Source organism: Leptonotus elevatus, chromosome 2 (genome assembly GCF_054856555.1).
Source record: "Leptonotus elevatus isolate MCC_2025b chromosome 2, RoL_Lele_1.0, whole genome shotgun sequence".
NCBI lineage: Eukaryota > Metazoa > Chordata > Actinopteri > Syngnathiformes > Syngnathidae > Leptonotus > Leptonotus elevatus.
Window position 1 is genome coordinate 8,055,625 of NC_141240.1, and position 11,710 is coordinate 8,067,334.

The 11,710-nt window shown below is 38.1% G+C and overlaps 1 long non-coding RNA gene across 1 annotated transcript; it reads right to left on the reverse strand.

Moving 5' to 3' along the window:
• Window positions 1-8,354: 8,354 nt before the first annotated feature.
• Window positions 8,355-9,288, reverse strand: LOC147178303 (uncharacterized). Its single transcript, XR_015094026.1, has 3 exons — window positions 9,253-9,288; window positions 9,057-9,123; window positions 8,355-8,463 (listed from the first exon to the last, which is right to left on the reverse strand). It is a non-coding gene; the product is annotated as an uncharacterized LOC147178303 (long non-coding RNA).
• Between the last annotated feature and the right edge of the window lie 2,422 nt (window positions 9,289-11,710).

Here is an 11,710-nt window from a genome sequence, read left to right on the forward strand (position 1 = left end):
ATTCCAGAAACAACAACTCTTTGACTGCCAACCATTTTCAGAAAAGAGAACATGTGGGTGCCAGCTGATTTTTGAGCATATTGACTGATCTTTCAAAATCCACAGATACTACCAAATGAAAGAAGTCTCATCTTTCATCAGAAAAAAGTTTCAGTTTTTCAGTAATCAACAATAGAAAATAGGTTAGTTTCATCCAAATGCTCGGTTTTGGACCAAAATACGGAGAAATCAAGCTTTTTGTGAAACGATATTATTTCATGCACTCTAGTGAATTTGACACTTTTTTTTCAAGTTTATATTTGATTTATGTTGGTGTATGTTTTTATTTTTTGGAACAAATCGCAATGTTAGGTTGTGTGTAAAATAATGACAAACGGGTCAATTCCGTGCTAAAGTTGCATTGCTCATCTGAAAATTGCTTATGAAATTAAGCATTTATTCATTTAGATTTTGGCCATTTGAGTAATTGGTCTGACATTACTCTTTCTTTTTTTTTTTTTTTACTTTACAAGAATATCTCGCAGGCCGGTTTGAACCCCTTTGCGGGCCTGATCTGGCCCAAGGGCCGTATGTTTGACACCCCTGATTTATATCTTGTAATTCATTAAATGGGCTGGGTTTAAAGGTGCATGTCGCAATATTGACACAAATTGCAGTGTTAAAATCACCATATTTTTCACCCACACGTTTTAAGAATTGTATATTGCACAGGTGGCACTACTGTGGCACAATGGCCCCTATTTTCCTGTAGAGTGAAATGATAATCGGGTGTTTCGGGACCGAAACTTAAGCTTTTGTGAAGTCGTGCACGCTCTCTCTCGCTCTGCGGGAATTGCTGGGAAGGTGGAAGTGTTTGGGAGTGTGTGGACGAGACCGTGGAAAGACACAAGTTTGTGCGACAACGGATATAAAAGTGTGTCAAAATAATAATAAATCAAAACTGCAGTGTGACCCGGTGGCTCCTTTTGTTCGACCATGGGGTCAAAAGTTTGGTGGCATGCAACAGGAGTTGTCCACGGAGGTGACTCTGACGACGGAAAAATCTCCCCTGCGTCCCCCGACCATGGTCAGAATACTGAGCAGGAAAGGATAACACTGTCCCCGTAAAAAGGGCAAAACTGAAGTCGCACAAGCTTCGCAGGAGGATGTGGATCCAAAGCTTGCTAAAAAGGTTAGACTTCGTCATGAAAATGCAAAAGGGTCTATTTATGATAAGCAATGCACAATAAAATTACCACTAAGTAATGTCTCGGCACTCTGGCCGTGTACACGTCGCTGGCTTCCATTCTGCTTTTCGCCAGAGGAGTCGCAAATTGGCAAAGACATGGACCTTTAATGAGACACTTTATGTCATGCATTTCAAGACATCCAGTTTACATTCATATCATTACCTTTACCAATCATGAAAGGGACCGTTTCTTTCAACATTTTTTTGTATTCAAAGGATTATGCAAAACCTACAAAATCTAAATTACATTAAACCTTCTACAGAGGTGTCACAAGTAACAAACAAAAATGTATTATATTTGGATGAAGATCCCAACAAAGGTGCATAAACAATAATTTGTGTACAGTATGTGGGCAGACCTTCGGGTGGCAAACCTTTTGAAACCTTCAGTGTGGGACTCCACAGATTTGCTCTCAAATTGCTTCGTAAGTGCATGCTACATTCCGAGAACGAGTCACAAATAGATTACTATGTTGGGAGATAAAAGCATACAGTTGAGTGGCTGAAAGTCTGAACTGGAGGATAGCAGCTCAATAGTTAAAGCCTCACATTGCCAATTGCTTTGTCTGGATGATGGTCAATCATGCTAAAAAACGCACTTTATCAAGTGTGGGGTGCATCAAAGTTAGGGATCTTTTGAGGCCAGCCAATTGATTGTGATTGGACGGAGAAGCTGGCAGCAAGTTAAATCTCTAAACACAAATGTGAGCTCTATGTGAACAGAGAAAGAATATTGACATTAGTTTTGCCCACTGATTCGGGAAGGTGACACTAACCATCAGAAAATTAGGAGGGAAATGCACATACTTGCTGGCCATGCGGTGACTTTGGATCAGCAAAAAAGTAATTATTGCACTAATGGACATTTTAGAGCCGCACAAGATAATGTTCCACAGATGTGAAACACTTTCTAAGTTATGTTGTGTCAAAGGGAAAAATTATTATTTCACGCATTCATTTAGATTTTTTCTTTTTCCATATTTGAGTTCATAACGCTTTATATACTTTAGCTGTGCCACCCACCTTGGTCCAAACACCCACCTGTGGAAGTTAATTATTTGTCTGCAGAGTCTGGAAAAGCAAATGTCGTGGTAGAAAATCTACCCTTTAAATGATTAGATTTCGATTTATTTATTTATTTTTTATAGAAGCAATGTACTGTGATATTGTGGGAGGCACAGCTCTGGATCGTGTGATAAAGACTGGTCACCCATACGAAAAACAGAGCACTGGTGTGAATAGAAACAGTAAATCAATATCCCGCAGGGAAAATGCTCATTGGAGACATAAACAGCTTTCATGGGTCAGAAAGTTTAGTACCATCGGGTGTAGGTGACTGGAGCCTTTCCGAATTCACTAACGGTGAGAAGCATTGTCCAGCCCCGACTGATTACCGATCAATCACAAGGTTGACACACAGGCAGCATTTAGACTGCATGTCTTCTGTGAGGCACAGCGTTTAATGCACATCGACACCATGCATCACACAATTTTTTACTGCCACACAAAACATTCATATTGTCGTCCTGTGAAAAACACTTATGTCCTTTATTTATTTATTTTACGTTTTTGGGATGTCAGCATTCAGTTTCATCCCATAAATGTACAAATCTGAAAAATGGAAAAAAAAATTGACATAAGTTTTTTAAAAGTTTTTTAAGTTTTTCACAGGACGATATGTACGCCAGGGATGCATGTCAATTCAGATTAACACTGTGTACAATTGGTTGTTCTTTTGATCAAACTGAAAAAACAAAGAACAAGCTTAACACTTGCGAATTTATTGAACATCTCGGTGGGCTGAAGTCTCATGAGGTTTGCCGAAGTCATGCGTGATATGCTACAGTGCATTTTAATAACGTTTGGTGTCGCTAGGGTATAGTCGAACTGTCCGCTTACAACGCAGTCACATTGGTGGACATCTAAGGTCAGATGTTTAACCAAATACAAATAAGGCCATATTCGGATCGGAGGAAATCTGATTCTATACTTTTTTTTTTTCTGAAGGGCTATCATGTCACATATCAGAATTGGGTCACGTGAGAAAAAATATCTCAATTGGGTCACTTGAATCATCCATCCATGCTCTACCGCTTATCCTGTTCAGGGTCATGGGTGAACTGGAGCATACTCCGGCTGACTTCGGCCAGGACACGTTGACATATTATCTTGGATTTGTCACCAGTCGACTGCAGGGCCACTTGAATCATGATGTGTAAAAGTAATCTCAGAGAGAGGCAACTATTGACACTCATATTCACAGTTGCTGAATGTTCAATTTTTGAATCATACACATATACCTGTGATTGGCTGGCAGTGCGTACCCAAGAGAACCTAAACAAGTACAGGAAAAACATTTTAATGACAAAAAGACAGGCTTCACTAGGGCCAGGGGATGTATGTATATATTAGAAGTGGAACGTATCACAAAAGCCACGGTTCAGTTTTCGGTTTTGTACTCACGGTTTTTGGCTCAGTTCGCAATGAAGTTTTAGAAAAATAAATTACTGTATGTCTTGGAGTTAAAAGTGAAAGTGTATATTATTCACAGCTAACTACTACTATTATTATTATTGTATTATTATTTAAATTATTATTATTATTTTATTTATGCTAGTAGCATATGGTGGCAGGCATAACAAATAACTGCTCTTCAATTGGATTGCAAAAGGTGAAAACCAACCTGTGTGTATCTGTCCATTGCCTTTCATACATAAATCATGGTTACCTGCAAATATATCAGCTTTGTGTTCAACTATACAAGCCCAGATTTCACACTAACATGAGCTTGTTAAAGTGAAAACTGTGGAAAAACAGATTTGGAAACATGAGTTTGTTGTTTCTTAATGTGTTATTTTGTAAGAATTTTTTTTATTTTTTTATTTTATGATTTGAAGATACCAGAATTTGTACATTATTTTATGTCTGATTACCTTGTTTTTCAAAATCAGATTATTTATGTTCAATCAGTTACTCAGTACTTGAGTTTTTGTTTTTTCAGCGAATACTTTTTTAACTTAGTGATTTTTTCTTTATGACAACTTTCTACTTTTACTTCATTTTAAAGTAACTCTACTCAATTTTTGGCTACCCTACCCACCTTTGATTACCACTACTGAGCATGTGCATCACAGACAGGCATACAGACAGCGGCAGAAGCGGGAGACAAAGCAGATTCAAGAGAAAAACAAAGCGTTGAATAAATAAATACATACAACTCGTTGACAATGAAATTGTTAACGATTTAGATCATCGATGTATTCTTGACTAGTCGACTGATCAAAGCAGCCCTAATATGAAACATATTGTAAACTGTAAGCAAAAAGGTAATGATGACCTGGTAGATGTTGAGTGGAGAGCGCTGACATAATGTAATTTATTGTATTGATACCACACTTTGCTGTACAGCCAGTGTGATTTCGTTAAGTAAAGTTAAAGCAAGCTAGATTGCAATTTTATAGTGAGAGCTAAAAAGTGAAAAAAAACATACACAAATGTCTCCCTTTGGGACATGCACCCCAGAACTAATGACATCACTTTTTTTTTTAGGGCTATTTGGTCTGCATGGAAATCTGGTGTGATTTAATCCCCCTTGTCAACACAATTTGTTTTTGAAAGACTATTCAAACATGAGCAAACATGATTTAAGAAGCATCTGCAATCAGCTAAGCTGAAACGTTTGCCTGCAGACTTTCTTTAGGTCAAAAACAACCACGCAATATCAGCATAATACCGACATTTCATCTGTGCTTTTTATTATATGTTGTATTTCGTGCTGACATTCGCTGCAGGCAATAGCAGCCTTGTTCTTTTTTGACTGTGATCAATGGACTCACTTTTTGAGCCGCGCTGTTGCCCACAGCAGCTCTCTGCCAGCTACCAGTGGGATGATGACCATCGGCTGGGCGCACATCCAATGCGGCATTTCGGAGACATAAGTGGTCTCCCTCGTCACTATGTTGGAACTCAATGTAAGAATACAGCTCAGTTATTTTCCAGACACTCTTACGGAATGCAAATTTAATTTATTCTGATTTATAGTTATGCTCAAGGGCAGAAGAGATTGATTTGATGCAGACAAACACAAAACCTGGTATGCAATAGGAGCTCTTTTAGAATGTCCGTTTTTCTCCTGTGAGCAATAAAGATGGTGAATGAAAAAAAATTTGCACCTTGGTGTTTTGTTTGCATCAAACGCTCAAGAGACTTTTTAGAAATTCGGGCTTTTTGTCTGATGTTCTTGATTACTGCATAACCAGAAAGGCAGGCTCAGTCAATAATTCTAGGGATACATTTTAGTGTCATTCCAAATTATTCACTCCAATTAGAAAGCTATTCATTTGCAAAAGTCATAATATGGCCACAGCGTGCAATGAACCAACAAGACAATAACAACTGTCTGATCAGATGTCAGTTCACAACCACACTTGGATGAGAGAGTATCTTTAACAACATCATTATAACATATTGTGCTGTGTTTTTTGGTTCACAGAAAGTAGTCAAAGTTCCCCACAGCTAAATATGTTTTGTATTGATCAAAATTCCCATGTTAAAAGTCTTACAATCATCTGTTGATGCCAAATAAAGAGCGAGACGGAACTTCCCAAAAATATGCAGCACTTACAGCTATAAAACTGTCACACATACAGACATGCATGTTGTAGGTCTGTGTAGATTCTCAGTCATCCATGTCATAGTAACAGCAAACGTTGAATCAAGGCAACTAGATTATTCTTGTTTGTTAGAAAAGGTTTCTTTAGTACATTCTTGATACCGCTGTTTAAAGATGGCTTTTTTTTTTTTAGTTTGACAGATGCGTAATGTAAATTAGGATTGGTCGAGGAGCGATGTATACGACTGGAGAAACTGCCTGCGGTTCTCTCTGTTGCCTCTAGGAGCACCATGTCTGTTTGGTTAATTGATTGGGTAAACGAAGGAAAAAATGTAAATCAACCTTTGTATGAAGGAGCTACAATTGAATAATTTTGGAGTGGAATTTACCCAATTAGAGCTTAATAATTTGATTCCAACACAAGTAGGGGAAATAGGTATATAAAGTGTGTGGGTGTGGTGAAATGTAAATGGTCTCATTTATGTGTAAAGCCCATTAAAATCTCCAATTTTGGTATACACCGATTCCATACCCACGGCAATCGCTAAGTAATTCAAACTTGGAGCCCGGGAGTTGACGAGAAAGCGAGGTGGAGCAACAGGTAGAAAAGTTGGAGAAAAATGGAGGCAGGGAAAAAGGGCAAAGAAAGTATCAAATGAAGAAAAGAAAAGGCAACAGTCCGGAGGTTCTCCTTGTTCAGGGCGCCATAGCGGGTTCAGATCACGTACAGGCTAACCACGGAGAAGTGCCACCACGTGTCTACTGCGGCTGCTGGCAGAAAGACAGCTTCGCTGATGTGGCTCAGTGCCGATGCAACTTGGGCTCTGGAGCCAGTCGAGCGCGGACCTCAAGGGCTTACGCACAAAAAAAGGGTGAGATGGCAAGAGCCAAAACCTGTTGGAACGGTGTTGCGTGCGGTGGAAACAAACAGAGGTTTTGCCAACCAGCTGTCTTAAATCTGTAATTAGCAGGATGGCTGGAGTAGGAGGAGCCAGAAAATAATTCAAGTAGATAATGATGATCACAATGTCAAGAAAAAAAATACAGAGGCTCCAACAGTCTGTGTATAAACATTGTCAGTCCTGACATTTCTTCCCCAAAGATATCCTCATGCAACGGGAATTGTGGCCCTAATAAACTGCTCTGCCACAAGATGAGTGAAGGGTCTTATTGGTATGCAAGATGGTCATTTCACTAACTGCACTGGACAACAACAACAATACCTCATGGTTGACCACTCTCAGAGAACACCGCGAGGCATAAATAGAGGAAGTCACACCTAAGTTGTATAACTGAGGCAGCCTTTTAGATTAAAGGTGAAACGCCTCCAACATACACGAACAGTCCAATTGACGTGTTTCAACCTTTGCTGATTACAGACATACAGCGAATATAATAAAGGCAAAGTAATCTCTTTATTCATTTGTACTTCTATTATTCAATTTATATGATAATTTTTTTCCATGAAATCTGAACAAATTTGTGGGTGACCATTTTCTCTGATGTATTGTGCCCAACCTTCCTGAGATGTTTCTCTATAGTACTTGTTCAGTAATGTCCTGTATTTAGTTATCTTTATTGGGATCTAAAATAAAGTTTTGTTTTATGATCCTGGATACACATTAAGACAAGATCAAATGTTGATGAATGATCTTTTGCAAATCTGTATGCCAAACACTGATAATAACAGAAACATGACATTAATATCCTTGCCTAAAAAGGCAATGATCTGATCTGTGTTGGGGGAAAAAATAGAACATTACATATAAATAAAAATACATTTTGAAATCCCCCCCCCTGCTCTAATAGATGCACACCTATTTGTCATACATAATGTTCTTCTGTCTTCACCGTTTCAAGGTCAAGCTACTTGCTTTCATGGTCTTCCACAAATGATTTAAGTTTTTTCTTTGAAATTATTTGACATCATATCTACATCTCAAAACACATATATCTGCCAAACCAGGATGTTGCAGCTTTTGCTTTTACTAATATGTGGAAAATGAGATTAGCAGCAGTCGAGCAGTTGTTTCTGTGATTGAGAGGTATAACCCTAGTTTTCCTGTGACCCTGAAAAGCATAAGTGGTATTGAACATGGATGAAAGGATGGCATCATTCCCAAATGTTTGTTGTGTCTGAGTCTTTTGTCGGTGGAGAGCAAGCAATGAAAATCGATTAGCAGGCCTCCATGCTTGTTATTCGTTCAATAACATTGTGAATAGGATCTTTGCCTGACTTTCAGAGTAGAATTTCAAAACTTTTTCTTGCTATGGATGTTGCCGGGCAAATAAAAAGCATGACACCTCCCAAATCAATCCATCCATTCATTCTGTTGACAATCGCGAGGACCTGGAGCCTAGAAACCAGAGGTAAATGTGCCAGTCACAAATAAGTCTCAAGATAAAACTTGTTGTTTTACTAAAGTTTGCATGAGTATTTTAATTACAGCTACTAATGTATCTAACAGTGATGATAAATTTTGAAATATGCTGAATGTGGGAGTGTATAGTCATCAGATTTTAAAACTACATCCATTGTTTGGTGCCAATCTGTTTCCCAGATTTATTTGCAGAGGTGGCCAGTCCTTCGGGAGTGTCCGTCGGTCCGTCACACACCGTTTTTCTGACAAATGATGAGAAAAAAATACAAAATAAATCGTCACTCACCGAGTCAAGTGCCGACGTACTTCTCACAGACGGATGCCCGTTTTGCTGATGACTGATTGAAGCACGTGCTCTCTGGTGTGTTTGTTCATGTGCGCTGCTTAAGAGGACTGCATTGAATATTTGTGTGTGACAGTGACTAATCCTGTGGCCAATAAAGGATCTCTGCTGAGATGTTTTGCTTGGTATGATTGGAAAAATATATTTTTTTTGTTTTTAACAATGAATTTTAATTAAACAACAAAAAGTATACACAGCATGTAGAAAAATGGAATATAGACATTGTATGCAATATAAGCAAAACCCAAAACACGGCAGGGAGATTACAAAAGGTATAGAATAGGTGCAAAACAAAACAGATTGCCTTAGCCAATCTGTTTTGTTTTGCACCTACTGGCCAAATTTGGAAAGATAATGAACACAAATCTACAATATTATATTACAAAATTATAATCAACATCAAGTTTATTTAATATTTGACCAGCTATTGGTGAGCTAAAATGTAAAGCTAACCTAGCTAGTTTAGCTTAACAGTTCACACTGCTAGCTTACCTATGTCTGACAGATGAAGGTACATTTCATTAATTTCAAACCTTGCAACAGTCTTTCCCCTCACTTCCTGAATTGAAGAACAAAATCAAATGGGTTATCAATTAAATAAATGTTTTCAAGATCAAATATTTTTAGTACATTATTGTCATTGAGCCATGCAAACAAAGCATTTCGACACAGAAGCTTAAATAGTTACCTTAATTGGGTGTTCAGAGATTACTTAGCCATCCATTTATGGCATGTATTAACACCTATGGTAAGTTGATAATTGTTTAACAGCTCCATCAAAAGCAACGTGGCATGGTGCACCCGCCCCCATCTGCCAGAGGATCTAGTCGCTCCGCAGAAAGACAAGGACATAGATTGCATCACAGATTCGGTAACAGCTGCCCTCTTGGATTAGCAAACAAAGTGGGAGGAAAAAAATAGATGCACGGCCGTTATCCGACTTTTTTTCCCCACTGCCTGCTTTTTAGCTGCTTTGAATTTGACTCAGCAACTTTGAGGCCTTAAAATCTTCAATGCCATCAATCTTTGACCTTTAAAGAAACCGATCCATAAACAGTGTAATTTACTGACAGATGTGAAACTACAGCACATTGCAAGACTATAAGTCGTATGGACACTGAAATATTGATAGTTCATATTGTAACGTGCGCGCCATGGATGGCAGCAAAAAAAAACAAAAAACGGGAGAGCAACAAAAGGATTGGCAGTCCACGGATTCACTTTATTAAGAAATAAAAACAATGGGCTCAGCGCCGCCACACGATACAATAACCGTAGCTTCCGCGGCATTCACAAATAAATAAATCACCACTAAAAAACGAAGAAGTTCTATAGACAAAAACAAAGAAGCGCCACCCCGTGACGCGGCGCCACACTGCCGATTGTTACAAGATGCTTTTATGCTATTTTAGATTGTAGAATTAATGCACAGAAAAAAAGACATGGACAGTCACAAGACACAGGACATACGCTTGGTTGGAATAAAATAAAAATTTAGATTTTAAATCATAAAAAAAATAACATGGGAAATAAATAGTTTTATAATATAATAACAAGAGCTACTGTTGTTTAAGTTCTGCACAATTTAAGACAATAAAAAATACATACAGTAGATATTACATGTGAGAGAATATTGAAGGAATAATTTGAGTCTTTTTTTTTAAGAAATAGGCAAGTATTTGAAAGTATACAGCATGTTATGATGCTGTTATCTGCACTGTGACTGATTAGTTCATTTGTTTGCTTGTTTTTCGTATTTCCTTTTTTTTTCTGTAAATGTAGTTAGCTAGAGGTGTTATGATGTTATTTAAATTTTCGGTCAGGTTGGGTCACGACAGGGGTGTGGTGCTTTTCCATCTTGGCATACTGTTTATGACTCATGAGTATAAAAAATGTCACGTCATTTATCACTACGTGCTGCATGAGTGTGACAGTTCCATACACTTGAATTATATTACTTTTCAAATGCTTCTCTCCAAATCTAAATTTAGAGACTAAACCAGTTCCAGCTCATCTATTTTATTTTTTATTTTTTGTATCATATTAATTTCAGCAAATCCATTCAGTCATTGCATAATTCATTGAGCCCCTCTGACAAAATTCTCCTTCAGTCGGGCGACGAGCAGAGAGCAAATAACCTCGGAAACCCGGATAAGCCCGAATAGCTTATACCTGATGGCCAGCTGTGCTCAGGTAAAGCATCATTCCAGTATGGGAAATGGGGTCAAAGGTGAAAAGCTCTGCTTTTCGTGCAACATGGATGAAGCAGGTGACGCTCAGGAGAGTCAGGAGAGAGGCAAACTTAACCCAGATCCACTAAACATCGCATGAATAGCATCAATATATTATTTTTCATTTAAAGCTTGTGAAATTCCATTGGCTGAATTGCCACACCAGAGGGTAGATTTTTATTTGATGGACTGACTGGCCCACTGCCAGAAATGTCATTGAAGATATCCATTATTATTGTAATAGTAACCATATTTGAAAACCTGCTTGAAATTAAAGTATGAAATCAGAGTCTAATATTGACATGACAGCTCGTGGAATCCTCCGGAATAAACTTGGATTTTTTTATGCTAGGTTTAATCCATCATTTAGATGTATACGTTCTTTATATTGGCTAGCTGGCTTCTCTTTCAGCACCACTTCTCATAATTATGCAGCTTCCATCCACATCAGTAAGCTCTCTAATTAGTGCTTGTGTTGGCTGTAAAGTGTCGTCGGTCTGGGATGTTCAGCACATTTGACAGTCAATGTCAATCCGTCTCATGTTGTTCACTTGTTGCTGATTAATTAGTATTACATATAACCACAGATAATGGACTTATCATCAATGGGGCTGCATTCACTAAGAAATGCCTACAAGTGTTTTTACACTGCAAGCAAGATCATGCTATCTTCAAAATTATCATTCGATTCATGACAAAAGTCTGCACTGGCCAATTTTCTTCTCTCTATCGTGCAATTTAGTGAATCAGAATTCTTTCTGCTTGACATGGCCGTGATCTGCAATCTGAATAAACCACGACACTATTTTTAAATCAAAAGATATCTGTTTGTATCAAATCGGCATTGGCGAGGAAGTTTGAAGAAATGGCCCTTAAACTTTCAGAAACTTTGTTATTTTCAAAAGGTTGAGGTCG